A 25668-nucleotide genomic window follows, 5' to 3' on the forward strand; every position below is an offset into this window, starting at 1 on the left:
GCTTAATTTAATTTATTAAAAGTTATTGGGGCCTCAGTCAGTGGTTTTTGTCACTTTGAGAAAAATGTAGATACATTTATCTGCTTAATCTGTGATGGGATCTGGATTCAAGGTGAATATTAACTAAACCGCATAAAATGCGACTAAATAGCCGATGTTAATATGATTGTAATTTCATGGATAATTTTTTTTTTTTTTTTAATGTTGTCGGTCAAGATAACGGATAACAAAAAAAGTTTAGCGCGACCTGCCGATGTCTCAGTTTTATTCGCTGGGAAAATCAATAAGCAGCTTGAGGTGACTCTGCTGCTCTCTAGTGGCGAGAAGCCGTAATGTTGGCTGGTAACAATCGGAATGCATTGTGGGAGATGTAGTTTGTAGTCAATTCGTGCTCAAAACCTATTTTAAGTCAATCATCGGCCTATAAAATGCTGGGGCGGGCCACATAAAATGACATGGCGGGCCACATGTGGCCCCAGGGCCTTGAGTTTGACATATGTGCTCCAGATCGTTCCTCTTTAGGTCCCACGATAACTTGTTTTGTCTCTGTTCAGCTAAAGAAAGTTATGGCACGTCCATGTTGTGATTTGGTCTATGCATTTGTTTAGTGCTTGGATGGGTCTGGAGTCATTTGGTAATGTAGAGCTATGTATCATCTGCATATGTACATATTAAGCAGAAGGGACCCCAGGATGGAACCTTGGGAAACCCCACATATTATTTCTTTCTTCTCCAACGAGAAGATACCAAATTGACACAAAGAAGTTCTTTGTTTTTTTTTTGTTTTTTGGTAGGACGATAACCAGTGTTACGGCCAGTGGCCTTTTCTGTGTTTGTTTGTTGTTTTCAGTGGCTAATTAGATTGACTCCATCTGGAAGTGAGTGCTGCCCTGCTGTCCTGTCCTACATCCTGAGGCCTACCGTGATTGGGTCATCAATTGCCGGCTCCACCAATCACTGTTGAGGCCTCCCTTTAAGAACCAAGGACATCCTGGGAGAAGGCGCGGCTGTTTCCTTTTGTTTTGACAGCTTGCCACTTTGTTAGGTGTTTCACTGCTGTAAGCTTACTCTGATGGCTTTGTTAGCTTTGACAGCTCTGTTAACCTTTGTTAGCTTTGACAGCTCTGTTAACCTTGTTAGCTTTGCTAAGCTCTGTTAACCTTGTTAGCTTTGCTAAGCTCTGATAACCTTTGTTAGCCTTGCTAAGCTCGTGTTACTCTTGTTGTCCCTGTGAGGGATCTTTGAATCTCTGTTAGAGATTTGTAGTTTGTTTTGTGTATCCCGTTCTAAAAGTCTTTTTTTTTGTTTGGTTAAGTTTTTGGTTTACAATTGATTGTTTGTGTAATTTATTTTATTTAGTACTTTTTGTTAGTCCCTATGTTTTGACTATTTTTTTTAACCCTTTTTATTTTGTTGAACCCAACAATAAATCTCTAAATTGTTAAAACCTTACCACCTAGGTTTCTTTAATGTTACTTCCCTTTCCCCTGGCTGAGCCGGGTCGTAACAACCAGCCAAAGAGTCCGACCCCATTTTCCAGTTGCTTCAGTCACGGTCAGACGTTGGGATTCAAGTATCTTCTCTAAGGAGTTAAGATTACAATTGCTGTTCATGTCTGGCACTTCTTATTCCATAAATAAAACCAGTAAAACCAGAAAATTTTGACTAAAATAAAATCAAAATATGATGACTTAATTTAAGCTAAAGCGTTTCATTTTGTGAAGAGCAAATTTTGCAAAGGAGGAGCCCAGGTCAGGGTGAGGGTCAGGTCATCTATAAGAACTCCATGTCAGAGCAGTTTTATGAACATCACCACCTCTTAAATCAAGCATGCCAAATTGGAGCTGCTGCACTCCATGTTAAATCCCAGGTCTTGGTGTGTGAGCTTCGACATCCTGTCTCATCAGAGCACAGCCAGATTCTCACGTATTCTTAATGCTGTCATTACAACTGAGTCAATAAACCGGCAACCCTGTGCTTGGCTGTGCTGAACAACCTACAGCATACTGAGCAGTGTGTGTGTGTGTGTAAAAAAACAAAAAAGCATGGCCCATCAATTAGCGGGGGCTCATCGACTGAGGAGAATCAGGCCATAAATGGTTTGAAATACAATTGCTTTGGGTCTCAGAGATATTGAGCTGCTGTTGGGAGAAACAATTCATTTCATGGCTCACATGTGTGTGCAGTCAATAACAAAGTTGGTACTTCAATTGACAGCATGGAGAACTGTAAAATTGTGCCAGCCTATGCAAATGCCAAATAGCTACACATATGGGGAACCCCCAAACCCCCCCAAAATTCCAACGTCACATTTAACAATAACCCAAACCAAATTTTTGCCTACTTACGATGCAAGAATGTTGCATCGTTATATTGCAGCGAAATCCATAACCAGCCACTGCCTTCCTGCTATTAAACAAAATAAGGATATCCAGTCGATGTGGCAAACTTTACTGGATTTAAGTAAGCTTATTTACAGTTTCTGAACTCTGTGAAAATGTATAATTTATGAGAATTATTACTGGGTTACACAGATGCTCTGCACTGAGTGCCCAGTGAATGCTTTTGTTTCTTTGGCACATACTCTCTTCTTTTGTTCTGCTTTTCCTCATGTTCAATGAGATGAGTGGTATATTGTGTTCCAAATTGGCATTCAGGAAATAATTAACAGCATTTTTCATTCAAATGTAGAAAAGTTTAATTTAGGACTACAGAGCTAGGACTGCAGTTTTAACAAAAAGCATCAAATAGGAAGACTTGAAGATCAAAATGTAGAAGATTTTCCTGTCGACAGCGTGACACACGATGTATTGATGCAGCCTATCCAGTGCATAGTTACCATGACAACTTGATCCAGTTATGCTATAGCGCGTCACACAGCATTGATAATGAAACATGTACCACAGCGATTTGCACCACCTGATGATGCTTTTGAGCAACCTGAAAAAGCATATAGTGCTGTTAAAGCCTCAGAGCTCAATGGTTTATGTAGGAAGTGCAACAACTTCAAAGTGTCCTCTTTGCTCCAGTTTACAAACCCTTCAAAATCTGTTTCTACATAAAGATAATCTCATGTGTATTCACTGTAGGAACATTTTCCAGGAACCAGGGTTGGTTGAAGTGAAGAATCAACTTCAGAAAAAGGTTCATATTTCCATCAACTTTAAACTCTATAGCAAGTACACACATCTTATTTTCACATATCGTTTGTTTGTAACCTTTACTTAACCAGGAAAAGAACATCATGGGAGATTAAACATCTTTCTTTCAAGCGTGCGCTGGGGTATATGACAGCAAAACAAGATAAAAACACAGTTTCAACCTTGAAAACATTTTAAATACAACATTAGACTCTGATACAACAAATCATATAAAACATCTACAACCAGAGGTTTCTTTCTCTGCGTCGACAAGAGATTTTTTTTTAGAACTATTCAATTCAATCTTTAGATAATATAATATTTAAACCAAGTCACTTATGGTGAATATCAGTGGTTTACAGTGTTAAGATTAAATGTATTACTAATACCAGAAATTGATTTCAAGGCAAATTAAACCGACACTCTTTTATAGAGTGTAATTGAGAGAAATATATAAAATAAAAAAAAATATTGTAAATTATTGCAAATTATTCCATAGAAGTGATTTTAATTCAGTTTCAAAGCGTCACTGCTGCAAAAATAATCACAAGTTATTGGTGCAGAGGAACAGGTTGTAATTCCTACTGGAGCAAAAAATCTGTGTTATCAATATTCAAGTTTGTTGCAAATAAAGTTTGGTTACTTTACATCAGTTGGAAAGTGTAGTATCTACTTCATCATTACCATTTTAGAAGATCAATGCTGAAAATTACAGCTTCTAATGATAAGACTAGAAATCCTTTCTCACTGTGGAAACACACAATACCAGGTAAAATGAAAGGTAACAACAACGTAATCTAACATAATATCTAAAGTTAATTTAAAGTGGGTTTTATGATTGATATATTCAAACTTAATATGTTATTTCCAATTCAGAAACCAGAGCCATTGGGAACATTATTTACCATTATTGTTACAGATTGCAATTATTCTCATTTATGTAGAGCTCATTTCAAGTCTCTTCATTACTCTCCTGACCGGGCCACAGTCAAAACAATGACATGATTTGAAGCCGTGAGCAACAAAATGTAGTGACTTCTAAAATGAGCTAAAAAACCAAACAAACAAAAAAAATAAAAAACTTGGTAAAAGGTCCCTACAGATCCCTATTGATGTGAAAATATAGTCTTAAGAGATCAATACTATTGATTTTTAGCAGGACAATGACAAATTATAAAAGACTGAAGGATGCAGGGATCATTGTTGGATAAACATGAAAAAAAACAAAAAAAAAACATTTCTAACACAAACTACATTTTGCTTTTAAATTATTTAATGAATCCTAAACAAATAAATTACAATTAATGGGTCATTTAAGGTATGTGGGTGCACAAAAACCTAGTTTACCAACTTATAAGTATTCATAAAACCAACATCTGTTGTGGAAGCTGCACAGAATGATTTAAACAACTTCAAAACTTTTGAGCAACAAGCATTGCCTCTTGAAAAGTGATGTCTTTGATATGATAATGATCATATTGTCCAAGTGATGATGAAGCAGAAATTCAAAAATTTACATGCAAATTCATACATTCATATACAAGGGTATGCATAAGTTGATGAAAGAATCCACCGGTTTATATATTCTTAACACAACCTGTGCTCATTTCCTTTTCCCCTTCATTAATAAACAAACTCAGGATTAGAGCAAGTTTCACAGTAAGGAGGAAGGTGGAACAACGGCTCAGAGTGTGAACCCACGCATACACTTAAAGAGTATTTCTCAAGGAGACAGGAAGACGGCATCATCATTCCTTCAGACTATTTTTCATTGAAATCTTTAACTTTAGCCTGCTGTTTGGAAATCATGCTGTCAGTTCTGCTCCAGTTCTTCAAAAGAAATTGACAAAAATGTTACCTCAAACTATCGTGATATTTCAACTAAGATATAAACGTAGATGCAACGTTATTTTATCGTATAAAATAACGAATGTGTGTATATTTTCAACCATTGCTGTGGCTTGCCTTTATATTCAAATCTGATGGCTTTAACATTTTATGTTTAAAGCATTGTTAAGGTCTATTCATTTTTTTGCATTGTATTGTATTTTTTTTATTTTTTTTTGTATCAGTAAAAAAAGAAAAAGAAAAAAAAAAAAGAATGCCTTTTTGAAGAAAAAGCTGAAGAGTGAGGCTGGCGCAGTGGAGACCCTGAACTCGGGCATAACTGCATAACACAAAGGTTGTTAAAGAAAAAATGTACTGATAGTGAAGTCTCCAGCTCCATAATGAGTTTATATGAAAAAGATTCAAGTTGTGATTTGTCCATTGTGCAGAAGAGAGTGAGGAGAGCAGTAAAGCTTTGGTCAGAGCTTGGAAAAGAAAAAAAAAAAGAGAAACTGGTTCCCTACCCAGGACTTTAAAAGCACTCTGTTGCAAGCCTGGTCTGCCTACAATTTGCTACAGTTGGTAATGGCCACTTGTGACAGAAATTAAAAGATATTTGGCTGCATTTGGGTATATATTTTTAACTGTTACTCTCTGACCTCCACTGATACTTTGGGATGTCTAGTTTTTAACCAAACTACAATGTCACTAAAATACTTTATATAACCCAGATTTGCAATCATCTTTTAAAAATTGTTGTTTTCAAAATAGAGCCAGGAATCAGCTTATTAAGCCTTTGTTGTTGCTCAAATACTACACTGTACCCCACACCATACTGTACTCTCTATTGCATCTTATCCACACAGTAAAAGTCTAATATTAGACTTTTATAAATCAGAGCAGTCTGTACATTGGTAGACTAAGACTGTAGATTCTTCATATTTACAAAAAATAGAAGCTGCAAAACAGAAAAAGGAGAACTATTGAGAAAGTACAGGTATGAGGTTTTAAAAAAGAGAATATTATGGTTTGTTAAATGGTAAATGGGCTGTACTTCTACACTGAAGCCACATCTGCATGGGGCAGACTGGCAGAAGCGTCTGCCATACAATCGCCACCATCAGCAGGAAAAGCAGGTAAAGTGTCTTACTCAAGAACGCAATGGCTGCGACGGACAAAATGGGTGTTACAAACGGAAATCCCCTGGTAACAGGATGAACTCCAAGCTCTTGAGCCTCCGTCGTAGAGTTTAAAGTACCTAGAGTTACAGTCCAAGCAGAATATTAATCAGTGTTATGGCTGATTTACGCTCCTAATGTGCAAGACGATCTCCTGTTCTCAAACATGTCTAGACTCACGTTTTCTGTGGCGCAGCATATCCAAGGAGAAAAGCTGTAGCTTACAAACTCACAGGAGGGAGTGAAATACTTAAAATGAAAGCAGGAGGTATGCTAACTGAGCATAGCAAGGAGTTTGGAAGTGGAGGGGATCTGCACTTGAAGTGAATGAAGCTCTTGAAGTGGAGCTGATAATGAAACAGAGGGATGTTGAAACAAAAGCACAAAACAACAGGGTCAAATAGACTTTGCTCTTAGAAGAGGAATACCTCAAAGGAACAAAAGGACAGCCTCAGGAAGTGCCAATTGAATGTAGAAGAAAAAAATCTATAACCAAGAGAAGATGGCAAAGTGTATCTTGTGCTAAAGTGCAGCAGTCCGAGACTTAGTGAAGAATCCGTGAACGGTTCTTAGCTGAACTTTTGATGTTCTTGGAAGATTGTGGCACACTTGCTTCCCTGCATTTCTCTGACATATATGAGAGTTTCTATAGCAAAGGAAGTTGCTTTTCAGTAAACACAAACAAATCTGTTGGGGAAAACAACTTCTGATCCCACTTCAATGAATCTGCATCATAAATAGAGTGACTCTGATGTGTTTCGCTTTTTATAAAAAGTGTTTGAATGTCGTTCATTGTTTGAACAATGATGAACGACTTATTTTTATAATTTAGAAATTCAGAAAGGTTTTTGAACTATTCTATAAACACTTCTGAATCATGATTAATGTGTTAAGATCTGAAATTTAAACCTGCGTATTCATTTATCAGAGTAATTACATGTTTGAAAACCCTGAATGGAAGCTGCAGCAGCATAATATTTATTTTCATTAATAGTTTGTTTACATTCAATAGATTTCTTTAAGTGTAAATGAGGTGGTAGAAGTTATTGGCATCATAGCTTAGACATCTGTGTCCCAGGGAGAAACAGAAACAATGACAATAGGAAGGAGTTCTATTGTCAAACCAAGTTTGATCAACTATCAGATTAGATAGCATTAATTTTTGTGTGCATGGTATTATTTCTCACTTTGTATATTTTTTCTATGTACAACCTGCAACGCTTTGGTTTCCTTGAGACCTCCAACATGTTCAGCATCATTCCTCGACTTCCTTTGAGAGTTTCGATATTTTGTATCTAAATCATTTGGAGTAATCCGAAGTGTCATGCAAATATCTAAAGACAGCTGGAAAATTCCCTGATCTCAAAAATACCGTAACGTTTGTTCAAAAGCGGTTGTGTTGACTTGTGGGTAATAAGTCACAAACAGCTGCAAGGTCTGAACCTCAGTAAAGAATTCTTCTTCTTTTTTGGTGCTTGGAAAATGGGCCTTTTTTAAGTAGTGTTGAAGATCTTGAGTACAAACTTGTTTGAACACTAGTCAAGTTAATTCTAACAGCACATTTCAGCAACAAGGGCAGTTTAAAGTGCTTTACATTATAAAAATATAAATTAATTATGAAGTAAACATTCCATTACGTTTTAGGTACTCATTGGGAAATACACCCGGTGTGATTAATATAATCCATAACTAGTAAGCACTTTAACTGATAAATGTGTCTCAGTACAGTTTCAGAATATCTCGGTTTCTTTAAATGAAGGATAGAATCAGTCCATGAAACTGGTAAAGGATTCACCCTTCAAATCTGTTGATTGATCAAGGTTCATATTGATCTGGGATTGGTGATGTAAAGATGAGAATGTTTATTTGGTAAGAGAAGCTTCTTTCTTTGAAGAACAGATTTCCCAGAGCAGTGCTGGAATAATAACAATGTCAGTCTGCATTAAGTGAAGATTTTTAGGAGGCACTGTTGTATATGCTTTTTATTACCCCACGGATGTAATAATTCATCACCGTGAGCCGTCGGGATGGCTCATGGTGTGACTGACAGGAACTTCAGAATTTTTCAGCAGTCAGGCTCTCAATTTAAAGCAGCAGCCAGCAGGCTTCTGGTCCCTGTGCTGCAGCCACAGTGAGAGCCCAGCAGCGCTCCCATGACATGCAGCAGCATCGTTAAGTCACCTGATAAGGTAATTATGTGAACTTTAGAGCATGAGCAAATTGAAAGTTATTTGCAGGTTTAAGTAGTTGCTAAATCAGATTGATGTAAATGGGTTTACTGTTATTGGTCTGAAATGAAAAAACAAAATTAAACACTATGAGGGAGGAAATATTAATATTGCTGCCCAAGTTTTGCTTGGCTATGGATCCGAGCTCTGATTGACTCCCATCCCCTGTAAAGGGTGTGATGTTATGCCACTTTGCTCTAGAACGGCTTTCTTTTCAATTAAAAAAAAAAAAAAAAAAAAAAAAAAAAAGTTACACTTTATTTTTGTTTACAAATCTTCCAAACTCAATTAAAAACCATGGACGTCCTGACTACAGAATTAGATGCAGTGCCAGGAAGTGCATAATCCTAAATAACTTTGATCAGTTTAGGACATCCCTATTCTGGATAAACTTATACTTATTACCATTACTTGAATGCAACAGCCATTTCGTATTTTCCAAGTTTTAAAGTTCAGCAGGAGCTGAATTAACGTTTCTATCTATATTCCCAGAGCTTAGAAATGAGGGAATTCATGTGTAAGCTATTTGGTATTCGCTGTTCCAATTGTGAGTAAATAAGGTTGAGATTTTAGTTTGGATGTACTTACAGAGCATCTGTCACATTCTGCAATAGTTTCAGTCTCAGTTGACCAATATCCAAAATAGAGCAGCAGACAGGTGTTACCTGCTCTCACTGACGGAGCGTGACAATGACCATTATCAGCTACACCAACTCATCCGAATGGCCCTTCCAGCCTATTATCTAGGTGAAGTGGGGGGCTGCTGGGCGAAGGAAAAAGATTTTCAAGGCACAGTGAGGGTTAGGGAAAGGCACATGGTTATAAACGCCTAATAGACCTGCAGCCAGGGGAGAAATTGTTGCAATCAAAGCTACATGAGGCATGCACTTAATCTCATTGCTTTTGAAGTGCTGACAGATTTTTCTTTTATTTTTAACCAGAAAAACAACTGAAACCTCTCTCAAGCTCATTTTAAGATTGCAGATAATGCAGGTTGACTGTTATGCTCATGGACTTATGGAAACTGTCTAGTTTATTTACTGCTAAAATGTAAAAGCATAAAGATTTGAAAATGCGCAACATTTTATATGATACATGTTAAAATGATGAAAAAGACTTTAAAAAATTCATATAAAGCTAAAAGACATGCTTAAGGAAAATTTGACATGAAATGCTTGAAGACAATAAATTAAAGGGAAGCCTGCCATTAGCAATGTGTGCATCAGTTGATTCAATGAAAAGCAATGTGTAATATGATTTCTCAAAAGGCCAACTTTGAGTCTTTGCCCTTTAATCCGGAATGTCTGTGATGCATTATATAAACAACAACTCACATCATCATCTTTCGTTCGAGTCAAAAACATAAAAGTCTTTGAGCTTCAGCCTTCAAGTGAAAGACACGGCAGTTATTGTGCCGCACACTTTTCTTTGGATCTCACCCCAGGCTAGATCTTGCAGCTTTCCATCAGCCTCACTTTTAAGGTGTAGACCTGGATCAAACATAGGGGCGCTTTATCAGCTGCTTTCATCTTTCTAAAAGACTTCTGACAGGGCCCTCCGACTGAATTCAGGCAATACTCTCAGGACTGTCGTCTCCATCCGTCGAGAAAACAAACGACGCGTTCGCTGTTTGTTTTGTAAATGTTGACGTCTTTCTTGCTCTTAAGAAGCTTCTGTCATTTGTCAAGAGCAGCCGGCACTTAGTCCTCTACAGTAGCATCTTAACAGTGTTAAGATCGCAGTGATGCTGTAATCCAAATGTGCCCAGAATTCTTTATTTATTGCTTGTAATTAGATTAATCTAAAATTTGTTTTATATTTTCTTATTTTTATTAGAAAATATGTTCTATCCGTTAAAGAATAGTGTGAAAATGAGTAGATACAAAAACGTATTCCCTTCCTGATATGGAATAAGTTTTCTAAATAATTTACATTGCATATAGAACATAAAAAATAGCGTCCCACATGTTTAATTTCAGTACTACACTCTTGAGATTTGAAATAAATGTATGAATCCCATGTGATAAAGAAGCACAAGGAGAAACCTCACTATCCCATCCTCATCTATATTGATTGAAATATTTTAAGCCTTTATTGTAATTTTTATAATTACCTCTTAAATATCGTGAAATCTAAAAACTCTGTGCTCAGAAAATTTGAGCATCAAAGAAATGAAAACAGTAGATTCAACCTAAGAAGGCAAAATACGCAACTCTTTTTAAAATTCAATTGACCAGTTTCAGAGTTTTTGACTTTATAAATAAGGAGTTTGTGTTTCCTTTTCCCCGTAATATTTATAATCCTAACTTCTCTTTTATGTAACATTTATAAAACTTGTAGGCATATTCAGCAGGTGCTACCTCAGACCTTCACAAAATCAGCAACACAAGTGACATCTACAAAATATAAATTGCGCCATGATGTTTGACATAAATACAGACTGGTGAGGTTTATCCAGAAAAGGTTTGGTGTGAAGTTTAAATCCTGATAATGATGTCTTAAACAGCTGTGAAAATTTGGCAGCAAAGCCTCTGGAGAAGAAGAAAACAGTGAGAAAGGCTCATGTGAGTTATTTGATGATTTTTTTTTTTTTTACACCCTTACCTCTAGGGAAGTAAGCAGCATAAGGTAATGAGGATGCTTGATTTATGCCTGCAGTGTTTGGCTTTGACAGTACAGAAGCTGTTGGGTTGTGATGATGTGTGTCCTGTATTTTCAGCCAATCCCCATTTCAGTATTTATTTATTTTTGCTATTTTTCTTCATATGCCCTGTGGTGTTAGTTCAGACAGTATGGTGAGTCTCGTTTCCTTCGCGTCTTGGGGCAGATTTGCTCTGTAAAAGGTGAAATGGACCACGTCTTGTGAAGGCAGCAAAGCAGAAATTCAGTGCTGGAGAAGACGGAGCTGAAGATTAGGGTAACAGCAGCAGGTCCTTCAAATACGTAGAGCTCATGACAGAAGATGAGAAAGAAAGAGTGCTAGCAATTACAAGGACCATTAGATTGGTATTTGCCATTGGCTATAAAACTGTACATCAAAAGTTAACCTTTTTTACCCCCAAATATGATACCCCAGACTATTCTTTATTTTTTCTAAGAATGTTCCGACACTAGTGGCATTTAAATGTAATCTCACAGAAAGGAGAGAAAGAGAAGGGAATAAAACCTGCAGCAAAGAAGCCGAGGATGGGAGTCGAAGGTCTGGCCCCTCTAACCACTGCACCTACTCCCTGACTTGAGACCACTTTCAAGTAATATATCGATAATGTCATAATAATGCAAGTCTCAAAGACCAGTAACCTTTAACTTTGTGAAGAACACCAACATATCTTAATCATCCAAAACAAACAGAATAACCAGAAACAATGAATACATCAGGAATAAACACAATTACAACCTAAACCATAAATAAAATAGATGATGGTGTCTTTATAAAGAAAATTGCCCTTCAGAAAATATTAATCATCACAATGAAAATGATTGAGCTTTAATTTATCGTGCGGTTCATTGATTGTTGTGACAGATTTAGCCATCAAATTGATGGTCTTCGTGATAATAACACCTGACAATCCATATCCCTTAACATCCATCCATCTGGGTTTCCCCTCCCCCAAGAGTGGTTCTCCAGGCAGGGGAGGAAACACCAACAAGTTCACAGCAGCATCAGACGCTCTGAAGGGCCCCAAAACACCCTCTGGTGTTCGCAGGGAAGTTTGGGCAAACAGTGGATAGACTTACCAAATATGTTGGGTGTTTTTTTAATGAGAGCAGGTTTCAGAGAGTGTTGTCGGTGTGAACTGACCATGACATGATTTGAACATTTGGAGGATGTTTGAGTTGGAGCCTTGCAGAACTGGAGAGTGACTGCAACATCCTAGGTGCACAAAGAGGCATTATTGTTGGTTTACAACCATCATTGCTCCAAACAGATGCAAGAAGTGTCTGCTGAAATTTACACAGTTTTTCCGTTTCTGTAGATAGTCTGTTGTTTTTATACAGACCAAAGTATTGTAGCCAGTTGCATATTGTTTTACTTCCAGTATGGTAGGTTTAATAACTGTACATTAACTTCCCCTCACTGTAAGGTCTGTTATTCTTCATAGTTGTATCTTTGTAGATGCTTTGACTTGTATGTCGCATTGTTCAGTTTATTTTTAGAGACAATGTGCAAAAAAAATAAACAAATAGAAAAAATAAATCATTAATAAAAGATGCTTTGCACCAGATTTAGCTTAAGCCAGTTTCCATCTGTAGTTCCTGAGCAGGTCAGTTAATAAAAAAGTCCAATATCATAAAGCATACAGAGAAAATCCTCATATAAGCTATGCACTTCTGTTGTTTATAGTCATAAAATTACAATATAAATGGCAAACACCAGGATTACAGTTTTTATTTTTCAATACAAATATTGCTGATTTACTAACCGCCGTTTCCTGTTGCTGATTTAACTGAATTCCCTGCATTTTATTCTATTTTAAGGAAATAACGAGGAAACTCGATACAGTTTGGCTACATTGTAGAGTACCAGATCCCGTTTTTGCTCATATGCACAATCCTCAAGAGTATACCTCACTGTCAGGTTCTGTTTGTTTAGCAAGATGAATAAAACAAAAATCCCTTTTTAATGCACCTCAAAATTGTCACTAACTCTGTAAAATAAGTTATTAATATTTTACCACCTTCACACAGGATGAACAGTTCTGTCCATTAATGATAAACCTACCAATGCACAATGTTTGCTACTGAGAACAACAGCGCTAAATGTTCCATTTTGCCTGATTGCTGACAACATCAATTCAAAAGCAAAACAGTGTGACACGAAATGATTTTGAGGGGTTTTCTTTGCATTGCAGGTGCTTAAATTGCTTCTGCCTGAGGCCATTTCCTGCTAATGAGTATAAATGAAGTGAAAAATGTAGATGGACCTGAGCAGCAAGTGAAAGAAATTGATTCCACAGTGGCTGACATCTCTGAGCTAAAAACAAGGACAGAGTAAAAGAGGCTGAGACAATGGAGACGCTGGAGAGGACACACCGGTTACCCTCCAGCATCCCATTTCTGTTGGTTCTGCTTTTTGTATCATGAAATGACATGGCAGTTTTTTTTTGTTGCTGTAGAATAACTTATTTTTAAAATGTGCATTTTTTTGCGATTTAATTACCAAAATATATTAAGTAAAGGCAGCAAATGGATGAATGCTTTAACTAAGCATTCATCCATCATCGCTGATGTTTGAGTTTTTGTGTTTTTATCTGATTGCTTGTGCATGACTCAAGCATGTGCTGTAAATTATATCCACATTTCTAAAGTGCAGAATCAATCAGTGTGCCCCAATCAACAATAATCTATCATGTGTTAATCAAAATAAGTAAAGCTACGTATTATTTGTGAATGAAAAGATTTCTAATTCAGAAGTGCTTTCCGCAATATCCCACAGCTTTGGCCAAATTGGATGAACTCCCATGAACTACTTACTGCTTTATATTTAATGTCGGTGAACACAGTCGATTTTTGTCCTCCGTCTACACACATTTGTCTGGCCCCTAATCTGACTCTGCATTTATAGGATTGTAGGAGTGAGGTTTAATTTTGGCAGGCCACTCTCATAAATGCTGCATAATTACAGCTGTTTGAATTCCCTCGTGCTTTCCTTGTAAAAGGGGAACCACTCACCTAACAGGACTGGCAGGTCCGCAAGACTCTGAAAGCAACATTTACGTGGAAATGGCTGGCTTTTTGGTAACTACTGCACTTTTACTGAATGAAAATAAAAGTCACCCTAAAACAACCTAACTTTAGTGGCAAGACTTCGCTTTAAAATCTAATTTAAGCTAATTATAGTTTGCCCTTTAGAAGATGGTTGTTAACTGGCTGAATCATAACCTCAAAACACAATTTGTTTTTATTGGTGTTTTTGGTCATATTTGCTTTTTAGTTCTATTTGCTTTTATTCTGAAGGGCTCCTAGTAAAAGCCTTGATATTTATGTGGGCACACTGCACAGGTTTCAGGATAATTTGTCTATAAAATAAACATGGCAACATTTCAGGAAGAGGACCAGAGTATGTTTGGACTTTCCAGAAACTACTGAAACCAGATGCCTACATGCACTTCATAAAATAATAATAATAAAAAAGACAAATGGCCTTCTTTATTTCTATCTCGTATTAAATCAAGTTAAACTTTCCTGCTTTAGGTCAATCAGGATTACCAAAATTACTTTGTTCTAAAGGATTTTTAGAGAATATTTTTACTACTTTGTTAAAATTCAGAAATGTACATACAGCAACAATCTTTAGAAGGATTATTGTCACTTCTTATACGTTTGGCAATATAAGAATATAATATATCACTGGCAAAGAAAAGGAATGGTTCTCCTTGATTGGCCGCTTTGGAAACACACCACCAAATAGCATTGTGATTAAATATTTCAGCGCCAAGCTGCATTTTCTTTCAAATATTTTACACATAATTTGAAATTACATTCCACAGAACATGTATCTGAATATACAAATAGGTCGACTGTAGATACAAAAACATCGGATACATGTTGCAGGGTAAGCAACATGTGAAAAAACTATGTATACCATGGCTGCCTCCTTAAGATTTAAGGGTGAAAGAAGGAGTATGTACTCCATTTTATGTAATTACACCAATGTAGCTTAGAAGGCTCGTCAAGTTAATGCAGACAGTTGATTTGGAAATGAAACATTAAATTATTCAGATTAGGTTGTCTTACTGCCCAGACCCTGTAGGAGTCTACTTGTTAGTAAAATGAAATATGTCCTGACTTGCAGACCTCTCCTGTCATTAATCATGCAGGCTCCCAGCATGTGCTGTCCTGTCAGTCTCCTGCTTCATATACCCTAAAAAATATCCACTAGTACAAAAGTAAATTTAGCACAAAAGGTAAAGAAGTTTCTCTTCTTCTTAACAATTCTCATTCTGTTGGAAAACCTGTTTTCCCCCGTAAGTGGTGCCACATTTGTAAAGAAAATACATTCAGTTGAGTTGAGTATGTTGAACGTGCCCATTAAAAATGTACAAAATCTTCACTACCAATGCAGAACAGCTTGACTCTTGTTGACTGGATTTAATAAATTACAGTTTGAAGAAACAAGACATCTTGCCAATTTAACTGTTTATTCATTCAGTAGTGTGTGGGAGAAACGTATACAACCACAACGGGCTTGCAAGTCATGTTTATGCTAATCATCAGTTTGGTCACACACTGCTGTGGGATGGCATCCAATTCTAAACGCAGCAACAGCCAGTGTGGTGGGTTGTCGCTCTGGCACAAACCCACAAACCTTCAGTTGGAGTGGGGACTGCCGGAAAGCCATTTTGACCTCTTTCAACCTCTAAACTCCAAAATTCTTGAGGTAGTTTCACATAAACAAATTGATCCTACTAGAAACAGGAAGCACATCCATCTACGGATGATGAAAGCTTTTTAAACAGTAGCCTGAAAATGCTTTTCTCTAGAGTTGGTTACAGCATCTGTTCTGCAGAAACCAATGCATGCAATGTCCATACATGACAGAAAAAAAAAATCAATCCCTTTCTCCAAACAATCTGGCTAAATGTTTAGATCTACTAGTTAGCTGTAGTTTGAACTTTTCTTCTGTGTCTGAGCTAACTGAAGGAGAGAATGTTTTCCTGCAGCTGCGGTCTGATTGATTGTTACTATTTTGGCTTTGCTTCTATCCACTGCTTGACTGCATTGTAGTTAAAATCTCACAAGTAAAACAGATGCTAAATATGTGGAGAAACATAATGCATACAGAATCACCATGTGTCACCAATAACATAATAAATACTGAAGTTTGTTTGTGCACATCAGAGTAATAATGCTAGTCAGTAGTTATTTTATTATTTTTTGTTTTTTACAAAACAGTTTTTGTCATATCTGGTAATTCACAACTCTGAAAATTTGCAGACAGACTGGACTAACTGATGAGAGCTTTTAAATTCTCGAGTAGAATGCTAGTTTCTTAGGTCTCCAAGCTGCTGCAATCGGACATTTCTCTTGATTTCTTCCTCCAAACTTGACAAATAGCTACACAAATTTTAACTTTATGCACCCAAATAAGAGCCAGACACTTTACAATTGCTACTTTTCTCTTTGTTGCTTTTTGTTTTGTAAATTGATCCCTGAGTTTGGTGATACTGTCAATAGGTCACGTCATTACTCTTCCACAACTTTCAAAAATCTTCGTCTCCTTGTGCTTTGTCTATTTTCATTTTTGCAGGGGGGAGGAGGAAATACTTTGTTTCAGACATGATCTGCAAGCTTTCAGACAACTGAAAAGGACAAACAAGTTATTACATATCCATTTAAGCTTGCATATATCAGTATAACTACCCATAATGTCGCTAAGTAGTAATTATTCTGCTTATCAACTTTGCCCATTGTTGAGGATCCATTATCACTTCTTCATATAAAATCACATGTGCATTGAATTCTTCACTGAGAAAATATACTGCAGTTATATGGGGATTTTTAAGTTTAAGTGGCTTAAGCTCTATGAAAATAGAGGCCCACAGAGGTCAATAATAGAAGTTAGTTTACGGGTCCAGTCTGGTTAAGAAGATAAAAGGTTTAGAAGATAGTGAAAACAAGCTTCATAGGCTGGACATCAGGCAGATAAGGAGCGGTTAAACAAAGGGACAGAAGTGTCTTGAGATGAAAATGGTCCGTTTTGCGGAGCAGCCATCATTTACCAGTGAAGTAGTCATATCAAAGAAACAAACAGATAAAAAGCCCACAGAACTTTAGATATGCTGGTTGAAGTTCAACCAAGCAGATGCCAGAGTAAAATTATATAATCACCAGGGGTTAAATCGAGCCAAAGCTGTGCAGGGGACCCAGCATATATACTTTTCTATGCCGCTTTCTTCAGACTTTAATTTATGCAAAGCCACAATTTTCTGTAACTGCTTTCAAACACAACACACCAACTTGCCCCCTATTCCTACTGTGCCAGTTTAAAACGATGCATTTATGGCCTCGGAGCGTGAACTGCAGAGGAAAAAAAAGTAAGAGCTGTAAAAACAGAGATGTTTTCCCATCATTCACAGATGCGACGATAAAGGGCACACTCATCGAAACCTTCATGCACCTCCGCACAGATTGTTAAAGACTGTATCAAACAGATAGTTGACCCTGTTCACATCAATTAGTCAACCATGGGAGATATAATGCAGCAAAGTGAAAAGAGATTGGAAGAATATAAAAAAAAATAAGCTAGAGTCTATATATGTAAAATAAGGTGAGGAATTTATGAATCTTTCCATGGGTTTCTATATAGTTTTGCAGATGTCTGAGCAGGTTTGAGGAGGAGTTATTTAATGTCATCTATAAAAAAAAAAAATCTTTTTTTTTCTTTCACCACTTTCTAGCTTTGTTCTGAGCGGGCAAGGCCTTCATTTCTTCCATATTTAGCGGATCTGATGCCCCATTTTGGGTGAAACCTAAAAGGATGCATCACATTTGAAAGATTAGTTCAACAGTAACTAAAATATCTTAAGAAACTCTCCTTTGACCTACCAAAAAGTGGACCACAGTCGGCACTGATGTCCGCTTTAGCTCGTCATGTACTGCATAATATTTTCAGTAGTTGAATTCAGCTCCAAAGTGTGCAACCTCATAAGTGAGTCATACAGAAGTGAGGAGACGCTTGTTTAAAGATGAGAAAATACTTATCAAAAACAAGCACACTTCTTTGGCATTCCTCGTCATCAGGGACGTGCGCAGATAGAAACCAAGTGGCCTTTCCCCTCTTTGGAAAAAAGCGCCATTTTCTAATTACTACCGCTAATTTCAGGTAAAGCACCAGGGTGAGAATCTAGTCGGAGCAGAGAGTTGCATAAATCTGTACATGAACTGTCTCAAGATGGTTAGGATGATGTGAAAAACAGGAGGTGCACAAAGCAGCTGCTTATCAGATGAAAAGATGCTGGACTCAGAAACTGTTTGGTGTTTAACTCTTTGAAATGAAATATTGTGGCGCTGCATGCAGCTTTTCTAACTGTACTGGTTCCTTCATTTAGCACTTAGAGACTTAACAGCCAGATAATTGCTGAAAACCACTCTGAAGTTCTGTGATGTAGATAATACACATTTTCACTGTTCTTGGTGCAGAAGTGAGACCATCCCAAAGCAGCTCCTCAGGGTTTTGGCTCCTAACTTTTAGTCAACTTATCTTTCCTAGATCTAAGAAATTATCACAATATGACAGTGATTTATAACTACAGAGCAGATAAGCCATCTGGAAACCTGCTAAGGTACCACTGAAGCTTAAAAGCAAATCCAAAAGGAACAGTCTCTCAAAGCGTTCTCCAATTGTTTTGCTTTAAAGTTGAATAAATCCATTCAGTGCTCCCTGACTGTGCATTAAATACACCTCTCCAAGCTTTCCATCGAGCAGCCAGGATAATGGCGGGTAAAATGGCTTTTCATGCCGACGTTTTTCTGAAACATTTCAGACTCTGAAAAAGCAGCTTGTGAAATGTGGGGAGTCCAGCCAGACAAGGTGCTGCCATCAGCAGAGCACGGTGACATGCTGGATTTTTTTTCTCTCCTCCTTCAGGCCAACTGATGCAACATAATCTAAGTGTCATCGAAGGGAACGCCGACACCCGGGTGGGAAACCACAATAACTCATGAAGCTTACCTCGACTCGAAATACGAACAAGACCAGCTTATCTTGGGAGCTTGAGAGATCATGAAAAACAAAATTACTTCTGCTTCACTCGCAGAGGAAGGTGTTTTCCCCGTCAGCATCATTTTGAGCACTACTGTGAAAACTCCAAAATGTAGGGCAGACCTCCTTTACATTTGCAGCCTCCCTCCTTTCTGTGCCTCCGGGGCTTAAAGGAGTTGTTCAAATGCTGCTCTGATCACAGGATTTTCAATTGTATCTCCTCCTCCCCTTTTCTATGAAGCACCTAAGCACAACAAAAAATTATCTCGCAAGAGAACAACTTTGACTGGAATCGGATTTCTGCAGCCATGCCAACTCTGGTCCTATCTTTTTTTTTTTTTTATCCATCTTTGTCTGCCTTGTTTCCTATCGACTGTGATGGCTGATCAATATTGCTGTGCTGGCTTATATTGTTGACTTCTGCTTCTTTTTCAGAATTAAGTCAACTGATGCTGCATCAAAGTCACAAGAAGCAGTGTTTGTGTTTATGGACGCCTCTAAGTCCTTGTGCCTGTGGGTGGCGTCCCTCTGATTGTCTGGGGACGGGGAGCGCTGCTGATTGACCCACTTACAAGAGCAGTGGCACATTTACACCCAGAAAGTCATTCATGCATCATGAGCTACTCGCTGCAAAACATGTACAACAAACTGTAAGGTACCACAGTCCTAATTTACTGCTCAAAATGTTTAATATCTGCTGACTGTACAAAATATTTCAAATATTATAGCTTTTCAGGCATTTTTAAGTTAAAATTGTACAGTGCCTGGAAAAGTGTTTGCCACCTTACAGATTTATGCTTTTGTTGCCATTTTGGTAGACTTAAATGCTTCACAACTGACATCAGAGCAAAAATAACTAAAGTAAATACAGAAAGCAGTCTCGAATCCAAACCAGCAGAGCTCTCTGTGATTATATGACTGCCTACAGTGTTGTATCATAAATTAATTGGACTTGGCTGCATTTTTTTTAAAGTTGTGGTTGATTTCACCCAGTTAGATTTCGCCCTATGTCTATAAAATAAGATGAAGTAGACAGAAATAGCTCTGAACCCAACAAATCATGCCAATTATAAGGCTTTGGGAAAACAGTTAAGCACAATGGAGAAAATAAGGAAGAACAGAGAACCTTCCTAGGAGTGATTAGCCTACCAGGATTACTTCAAGAAAAAAATTAACAAATCATCCCGGAAGTCACAGAAGAACCCAGAACTGCTTCTAAAGAACTTCAGACCTCTCTCGACTCAGTCGAGGTCAGAATTTATGATTCAACAATAGTAGAGATGAAGCAAAAACTGCATCTATTTGAGGGTTAAAAGATGAAAAACCATACAGAACACAAAGGTTTGCCTTACATTTGACTTTTGGAAAGATATTCTGCAGACTGAAGAAGCTGGAACTTGTTGAAAGGTGTGAGTCCTCTTACATTTGGCTGGAAACTAACACAGCATTTCAAATAAAAGTAAATCAAACCAGGTGGTGTGATGTTCCTGGGCTTCATTGCTCAGAACATCACACCAAATGTCTATATATGATTTTATGTTTTTGTGGTAATAACTGAAAGAATTGTTTTAAAATAGTTTTTTTGTATTTGCCCAGGTTTGATTAATGAAAACATTGAAGTGTGACAAACCATCAGAAACGGAGTAAAATCTGGAAATAGGCAAATACCTTTTTATTGCTATGTATACTCCCCTTTTATATTTCCTATTTCACTTCCCTCCTCCCTTTAATTGAAGAACACAAATTTCTGCCTTTCCATAAACTCACTGCTCTGTTTTGGATCCAAATCTCTCTGCCCATCGGAATTTCAAAGCACTCCCAAGCTCTCATCACCTCCCTCCTCCGTCTCCTCAGACTTAGGCAAAGAGGATGGGGCTGCAACTAGTGCCAGCAAGCACATTTCATTTTTGGGCCAAAAAGCACATGAAAGAGATATAGTTCTGCAGTGTTCTGCATGTTGACATCTTCTGCTGCCTTTTTAACATATAGTCACCTTGCTTGAACATTTTCAACATAGTGGCATTACAATTTTAATTTGATCATTTTTACCACTTTTGCAGTGTTGCAGATATTTTGTTCCACTGGATTAAGCTTTTGTCAGTGATAGATGTCTCCTTAATAAATATCTGTAGGCAATTAATTTGGAGCCACTTTTAACTCCTGAATATGAAATGAATGTTCATCTTTTGTGATAAAAGTTCTTACAAGATGATTAAACAAAATGTCTCTACTAAACTTGAAGTTGAGAAATCTTCCATTTGAATTTACTTCCTTTTTAATACAGTACTGTAAGGTATTAGTTGCACAAAACAAAATTTCAACATAAATACTCTGCAGCTATTAAAAATAACGTACTCCAGTCCAAAGGGATTGATTTTTTTCAAAGCTTTGAAAAATACATTGTTCGTCAAATTATATTCTGAGATGTACGTGGAAAAAAATAATCTCAACTTAATCGTTTTTCCTTCCACTTCACAATTAGACACAGTTTTGTATTTGAATACATTAAAGTTTTTTGTTTTGGCTGGAATAGAACAAAAAAAGGAAGACGTGATGAGATGTTTTGCAGCCACAGCGTGAATAAAGTAGCTATTCAGCAACATTTTTATACACAGGGGAGATTTAGTTTCATTGTTAATATACAGCTAAGATCTAGTTTATGATCAATTTTATTGGAATGAATGCACAGAGCTTTATCTATGCCCACATATTGGTGAAAAACAAACAAAAGAATAACTTTTCTGCATAGTTCCGGGTTTGTTTTCAAAGCATTTTATACGGTTACAGCAGGAAAGCTTGCCAAATCAAACAAATAACCAGGAGAAACAAACACAGAGTCCTGACTCTGATAAAAGCCTGCCTGTAATAAACCGGCGTTGTGAGAAAGAAAATTCCTACCATTAGATGAAAAATATATAACATGATATGAAAGCAGTATTTTCAGGTCAGCACAAGTGTTACTTTGAAGCGCACAGAGCTCATGTGGTATAATTAGGCTACTTAGTGGAGCAGCAGAGAACGTTAAAATGAAAGTCCTCTTTCTAAAATTCTCTCTCAAGGGTTAGTTCAAAACTGTGAAATGGTTTATAGGTAACATTATATCCTCTATGCTGTTCTTAGATTGATAAAACCACAGCGTGAGCCAGTATTAGAAGTGTTAAGCACCTTGGTTAGTCCTCATTTTACATATTCTATTAGATTTATTATATAAGCCGAGAATCAGGGTTCACTTTACATAGTAATAATACATCAAATATTTCATTCATCCGTCCCAAGGTTGAGAGATAAAGGATTCTGCAATAACATGATTTTTTTGTGGGAAAAATGTGTCACGACTGAAATCAAGAAATGGGACAAAACCCTCAGAGTCCGGATGCTGCTGGTGGAATTGGGTTAGATTGGCTGATGGGAACACTGATTACGACATCATGAGGTAAAGATTGTAAGGAGAGCTGCATTCAAGGCGGTCCAATGGAACAACACATGGGAAGTCTAAAACAAGGGACCGTGGACGGAGTGTTTGGAAGAATTGGGTCAAGAAAATTAGTGATGACTGGAGCAAAGCTCTGTTCTTTTAAGCAGGCTGTACACGCAGGACCAAACACAGACGTCAGGGAGCTGATCTCTCTCATTAAAGTTACGCTAAAGCTTTATTAGAGTGGGGCCAGGAAAGCAGGATGCTTTCTTTTGAATGAGCCCTGGAGAGCAATAAAATCAAAGGCAAATCAAGCACTTATGCAAATATGAACTTTTTAGTAAGGGTGAATAATGACATCAGCCAAACTATTCAAAATGCAGGCTTAAAGCTTTTGGTTAAAACAAACCGACTGATCCTGAATCTTTGTATAAAGAGATGCCAGATTTGGATTCTTTGGGAAGAAATGGCTACAACGTCTCTGCAGGTTGCTTGCTGCTCTGTCTCTGCTCTGACAAGTACAAGATCACTGGCAAAAAATGTCAACTGCAAGTAAAACTTTAATCAACTTATAGCTTCCTCTGTAGCTTCTAAATCAAACAGTTTGCAAACCCATCATGTGTTTGAACAATCAGTTCTCAGGTTCAGATAGTTAAGCTCCCTAACCTTGTGCTATGTTCTTGTGTTCCTTCCCTGTTTTTTTTTTTTAATTCTTAGTTTGAGATTTTGCTCTGTCGTTTTTAAGTTATCCTTCAAAGTTAAATGTCACTTTTCATATTTCAGTCAAGTTTTGAAAGGGTTTTTCATGGTCTCATAATTTAACATCACAAAAACTTGATGTTTTAGGCAGGGAGACGTTTGACAACTACTGTACATTTATGGTGTTTTTAACGGTGCACACGATGTGCCTTAATCTGCTTTCATAGATCAGGAAGTGGGACATTTTTCTGACCAGAATGGCAGTTGTATCAACTAAACTATTAAATGTCCTTTAATGATATTTATGGCTTTCATAAGGAAACTGGTGGGATAGCAGTTACATAACCCAGCTCTTAAAATATAACCACGGGGTTTGTGATGTTTATCAAAATGCAAACTCTAGTTTAGAGTCCCTACTTCTCTATTTATTGAGTGTGCTTTTATTTTTTTTATATTATAATACTAACTTACCCCTTACCTCAATTTTTAAACAAGGCTAAGCTGTGGAGCCTTATTAGCTCCCCTCAATTACATACATTTTCTTTAGGACACTTTTCTAATAAAACTGTATAAAATAACATTTAAACGTCACTACGAGCTGTGATTTCCCCAATGATAGAGCGAAACCTTCAAGTGTCTGATCAAAAACTTCTACTTGACCCAACCCTAAATCAAGGTTGTCCAAAGTGCGGCCCGGGGGCCGTTTGTAGCCCTTGAAACTATTTTGGGCGACCCCTGATCAGAATTCAACAATAGTCTTAATTTGGTTTAAATTTAAAAACAATGTTTAGGGTGCAGTGTTTCAAAAACACACACACAAATACAGACAATTTAAAATCTTAAAATGGAAAATGGAAGGTGCGATAAGTTTTTGCTTTTAATTTATTTGTATAAACAACCACTTTTACTAAAATGAAGACTTGGGCATTCTCGTGTAATAAACTTTTCAAAATAAAGCAAGAGTGAACCAGATAATAAAAAAAAAGAATAATATGATTAACTAAAAAAAAATAAGGATGTTTCTATTTGTTTCTTCTTTTTTTAATCTGGCAAACCTGGTAAACCTTTTTCATGTTTTAAATGTACAATACTTTATCAATCATTTATCTAGAGAAATGTCACTGTCATGTTTAGTTTCAGGTAAGAGTGAAAAAATAGTTTTTGCAAAAACAAAAATACTAAAAAAAAAAAAAAACATTGTGGCCAGCTCGACATTTTTGACCTCCATGTCACAAAGTTTGGACACCTCTCCTCTAAATGAGAAAAACAAAACTTTGATTTTGTTTCAAAAATGCAGCGAATTGAATTAGTTTGCACAAGACGACAATGGAGGACCTGGAGCTAGATTTTTCTGCTAAAGTAAGATAGGTCAAACATCTCATATGCAGTAGATTTGGTGAGTTTTTTTTTTTTTTTAAAGCTGCATTGTTTTACTCTAAATGTTTGTCAGTTTGCAGCTGTCCTCTGACAAAATTCCGATATGACAAAACTTGGTTCATTTTTCATTTTGCTGTTATTCTGTGTTGATGTCTGTCTCCTGAAAACATACTTCTGCTATTACTGCCATGCATAAACTTTCTAATAGATGGTAAATGTTTAAAAATTATGTACAAGAAAAGCCTATCTTTGTTGCACTGTGTGATTAATAGGCGCTGTCAGTCATGGTGCAATGTAAGTGCAACCATTTACCAGGGGATGCATCTTCTAAGAGCTCTGTAGATGGATGCACACTGTTAAAATGGTTTGCTCTGAATAAAGTTCAGTTATGTTATACATTTCAGCTACCCTGTTTTCTGATCTTCAGTTATTTTATAGCACTACAGCTACATTCTCTATGGTTGTAACGTTTCTCCAAAAGGCCTTTATTGAAGCCTCTTTAAAGCTGCTGCTTTCTATTTTCAGAAAAAACAGACAAACTCCTACAAAGGCACATTTGGCTGCAGATACAGACTGCTGCCCCATTAAACGAATGAGTCCTAAAGCAGAAAGGTGAGCCACGGCTCCACAGACTCTGCCATTTACAAACGAGGCTCCTAAATTAGCCACATCCCCTGTGAGGAGGTCTCTGAGAATTAAAATATGGACCGTTAACCAACAGACTTCTCAGTTTTAAAAAGGAAAATGTCCCACAGTGCAGGTACCTGTAAGCGTGTTTAGAACAAGCAGTGATTTAAACTGAATAAAAGCTTTTCTTTAGGGTCTGACCTACCAATTTAGATTGCATGTAATAAAAAAAATGCTGCAGGCTCCTTGATAGATGTAGCAGCTTTGAATCAAACCAAAAATAGAGACATTGCAGCAATACCTCAATTACTGCATCACTACATCCCAGTTGGCGACTCCAGAAGCTGAAAAACATGATTTAATCTTATACTTTAAACCAACAGGAAAAGAAAAGGTTTTTTAGACTTTCACCTGCTGATAAAGACTCAAAAATGATTAAGATTTTTTCTTTCTTTTTTTTGCCAACATGCAG

The 25668-nt window shown here is 37.0% G+C and overlaps 1 long non-coding RNA gene across 1 annotated transcript in view; it reads right to left on the reverse strand.

Moving 5' to 3' along the window:
* Window positions 1-1511, reverse strand: part of LOC106935229 (uncharacterized) — a 12280-nt gene extending 10769 nt beyond the window's left edge. The window contains exon 1 of the long non-coding RNA XR_001421854.1: window positions 1449-1511. This is a non-coding gene — a long non-coding RNA (uncharacterized LOC106935229). The remainder of the gene's footprint in view (window positions 1-1448) is intronic.
* Between the last annotated feature and the right edge of the window lie 24157 nt (window positions 1512-25668).

The sequence above is a fragment of the Poecilia latipinna genome, unplaced genomic scaffold, assembly GCF_001443285.1.
Source record: "Poecilia latipinna isolate Pla-1442-1.1 unplaced genomic scaffold, P_latipinna-1.0 Scaffold1931, whole genome shotgun sequence".
In the NCBI taxonomy this organism is placed as follows: Eukaryota; Metazoa; Chordata; class Actinopteri; order Cyprinodontiformes; family Poeciliidae; genus Poecilia; species Poecilia latipinna.